Here is a 4124-nt window from a genome sequence, read left to right as displayed (position 1 = left end):
TTGTGCCTGTAGTGTACGCATGTCCAGGCATTTTCCCAGCACCCCCTACGTACGTATATGTTCGTTCTTTCACCACCCCCCACCCCCACCCCACCCCGCAGCAGTCAATCAAACGAACAAAAACAAACGAACAAGATACTGACAAACGAGCCCGAAGAGCCAGCAGACACCCTCCCCTGATTCCAACACCCCCTTGAAATGAAAATTCCTGCGCAAATCCCCGGGCGGATCCCAACGATAATTAAGGACCGAGGGATGGGCTAACTTCGCCAATAATCTTGGCGGTTACCGTGGTAAAGGGAGCATCCCAATGAAAACTACTGAGGGATGCTCGCTCGCATGTTTTCTATGGTGGGTAGCTGGACTACCCAAATCCCAGAGCAAGAGGGTTAGCGAGCACACCCATCCCTGTTTCACCCTCCCCTGGGTGCACCGGGCCGCCACTCCAGAGCAGGCTGACCCCCCCCCCCCCCACTACATCATCCCCACCACCACCACCACCACCAATAAGGACTGACGAAGTGCATGACTCAATATCTCCAAAGCCACCGCACAAGTGAAACGGTCATGAACTGTGAATATCCTATATACTTACTACTCCATATGTCCTATACATCCTCCTCGAGCGTTCAACAGGGTGATGAATCTCTAAGTTATGAAGCGACGTAATTATAGATTCAACTCAAGATTCCCATCTGAGCGCTGCTTACCTTCTTCAAGTGGGTTACATAAATATGTCGCTCTATTTCACGCTGCTCCTATTGTTTTCGTACAAGAAGGGAAACTACGCCGTTGTTTATGCGGCGCCGTTAACGAATTTTCGGAGCGGAAGAAAATTTCTTGGTCAGGTGAACACGATGCCGGTGTCGTCGTATTCTTCATTTCTTCTACGACAAGGAGTCGTCGTAACTTGAATCAAATCATTAAATCATGGCTGGCAAACGTGACTAAGTAAAACAACAAGGACAGGAACATCACCCACCAAATTGAATGAATCTCGTTTATATCTCAGACAGACTGCTCGGTAATGAGAAACCACCCTCTATGCTAACGAGAACAATCTGTCACGAACCGACCCGCAGTCAATAATTGACTGTTCTGTAAACGTAGTACACAGCAATGCAATTTCTTTTACACTTATCAACTTGTAAAAGGGGAATTTTTGAAAGTAAACACTTTTTTTTTTTTTATTTCGTGTAGACTCAACTGGTGGAAAGTGAATAACAGTGTTGGACAAAGTGTTACGAGAAAACCCATCTGAAACTGTTTTAAACAAAATACATAATCCTGAAATGGTATTTTATGTGGAATGTGCCATTTGATATGGTGCGTTATGCATAGGGTACGCCATTCAGAAGAGTGCTTCAGAACTCCCTTCTGTGTGGAGTGAAACGTACACCGTGTACGAGACGGTGTGTGCCAAAAGCCATTTAAAAGAAATTGATATTTTAAATACATTTTTAAAATGTTTAAAAGGCATTTAAACTCGAAATTCCCAGTCTAGAGTACAGTCAAACTCCTTTACAGCAAAACTCAGGGGACAGCAAAAAAAATTCGCAGTAAAGTTATTTTCGTTAAAAAGAATGTCCATTATTGGACCAATAGGGCTCCCAGCGGGACCGCAAAAAAATTTGCTGTAGTGCTATTTTCGTTAAAAAGGTGTTCGCTATAAAGGAGTTTGACTGTATACCCTTTCCGTACCGAGACTGTGAATAATAATAGTTCGCTTACCTCTAAGGCGTGAGTAACTTGGCACCGGTGACCTGATTTTCATTACCACATGGCGATTGCCGGTCTTACATCCGGGAATGTGTATTGTAATCAAGTATAGGGAACCTGAGGAGGTGTAGGCTTCTTTTACACGTATTCCAACTTTTGCTTCCAATTCCGGGTATGTATTGTCGTCAAGTAGGCTGGTGCTATACAGGTTGCGTGTATTGTCATCAAATAGGAGGACTACCTATAGAAGAAAAATCAAAGCTTGCTTTCAGTGCAAACAAATGAAGAAAGAAAAAAAAAGAAAGTAAAAAAACTTGGCGTAGCGTTTTGGCCCACTTGGGCATTTCATCGTTGCTTACATATACTGCATGATCCATTTTTAGTTATTACGCATAAGAAGATGAGTTGCTCGATAAGTATTATCCGCTGCAGATGTATTATAAATGCGATATATATATGCGATATATGAATGCGCTTATATATGCGATAATTATTATCCTCTGATACAGCGGATCGATAGAGTGAGTCTGTGACTGCTACAGAGGATCAGGAGAAGATGCTCACTTAACATGGAAAGGTGTTGTCATCACGTGGTGAGCATGTACTTTGACAGTGGTGCGGTACTGTGGACAATGGTGGTACTTTCATGGGTGTCGTGCCGCACCATTACCTCTCTTTCTCTGAGGAGTTGTCTGCGAGCATGTGATCTCTTTTTCTGCCCGTGGTATGAGTTTAATGGACAGCGCAACCCCTATATATACACTCAAAAACCTCCGTGTTGCTGTCCATTAAACTTGTTGCTCTGTAACGAGAATTTGTCTGCACTACCTTGTCTCTGGTACTTCGGAGTCATGCACCAGCTTGTCAGCACCATTTCGCTTTTGTGGTATGGCATTGTTATTTATCGTGTACCGTCTGGCATGGAAAGGGGTCCATTATATAAGGGGGATGGAGGGTGGAGGTGACGCAAAGAGCTCCCTCACCGGGTGAGGCGTACTCTATAGTAACGACTGACCTGTTAGCCAATGTGAAATCGCACGCACTTATCAAATCCCTCTTGGGGGATAAAGACATAGTGGAACCACTTAGCCATGATTAGCGATATCTTTAGAGATATGGCCATATTATCTGTGCATCGATAAAAGTGCCATATTCTGTCCACAGGTCCAGCTGTGCGGATGAAGCTAACAAAAAGAGCGCGTTTCAACTTGTTACAAGGATGGCCAGCGTCCCGAAATCTTTTTAGTTGTAATCCTCTACTATAGCATGGGCCGGACTAAGGGTTTCGCGGATTGCCTCATAGTGGGAGCAATGCAGCAAGGCGGACCACATTTTCCACTATCGCGCGTGAATTGCAATCCATAAATATTGCATCCATTGGCGGATCCGGACCCTCGCTTCGGTCGGGGGGGGGGGGGGGGCGGTTTCGTAGCGAAGGGAGAGAGAGGGGAAACATAATGTATAATGCTTTAGGGGGGGCAATTCCGCCCCCCTGGATTCGCCACTGATTACACATTGGGGGAAAATGAGTGAATTGAGGGGGTTAACTACAGCTTCTAGTCTCTTAGATTGCAGTTACTCCCCGTTTTGGTCCCTTGATCCTGAGATTCACTCCCTGGCACCCCCAATAGTCCCATAAACTTCGCATACGCTTTCATACATTTTACTCTCCAAAGAGCCTAATACGGTTGTGGCAATTAATCTAGTGCCTGAATGGACTGAAACTGCTAACTTTTTCTTGCAATGTGAGGTGGGTAAACTTGCTGAGAGCGTCCGTTGTTACACAGGTTCTTCAACGTAACGTATAACAACGTATAACGGCATCCAGCGTATAACGCCCCCCTGAAAGCAAAAATGGAAAGGTTGCGCACCTGTCCGGGAGCACCGTGCCACCAAGTTGCTCGCGTCATCGTCACGTCACGTCACGTCACGTCACGATGACGAACTGATAGCGCCTGAAAGCCAGGCTAATCAAAATTCTCTAAGTGGAGCGTGTTATCTTCCAGACATGTTAATTTCGCTGCTCGTTGTCGCACCGTATAATAAAACGTGAATGACGTTTGTTTGTTAAAAACGGGCTCGTCCGGGATTTGAACCCGGGACCTCTCGCACCCGAAGCGAGAATCATACCCCTAGACCAACGAGCCGCACGATAGCAGATTCTTGTAATACATTCGAAGCAATATCATTTTTTCGTAATGTTTCATTATGCTACGGGCAAGACGATAGTTCCTTTTTCTTTTCTCTTTTTATTATTTCTTCTTTTTCTCCTAAGCAGTAACGAACGTTAGAAAATCATCAAGCGGGCAGAATGACGAGTCCGAATAACGAAATGTCTCCCGACGTATAGACTCCGAAACAATGGATGAAAGAAGCGAATGCGGGGACAAGATTTGCCGAGGCAA

General features: G+C 45.0%; 1 non-coding gene across 1 annotated transcript; it reads right to left on the bottom strand.

The window, feature by feature from the left end:
- Positions 1 to 3794: 3794 nt before the first annotated feature.
- Trnap-cgg (transfer RNA proline (anticodon CGG)) lies at positions 3795 to 3866 on the bottom strand. The gene has a single exon. It is a non-coding gene; the product is annotated as a tRNA-Pro (tRNA).
- Between the last annotated feature and the right edge of the window lie 258 nt (positions 3867 to 4124).

The sequence above is a fragment of the Ornithodoros turicata genome, chromosome 5, assembly GCF_037126465.1.
Source record: "Ornithodoros turicata isolate Travis chromosome 5, ASM3712646v1, whole genome shotgun sequence".
NCBI classification, from domain to species: domain Eukaryota; kingdom Metazoa; phylum Arthropoda; class Arachnida; order Ixodida; family Argasidae; genus Ornithodoros; species Ornithodoros turicata.
Note: the sequence above shows the minus strand (reverse complement) of the source record. Positions and strands in the feature narration are given on the sequence as shown.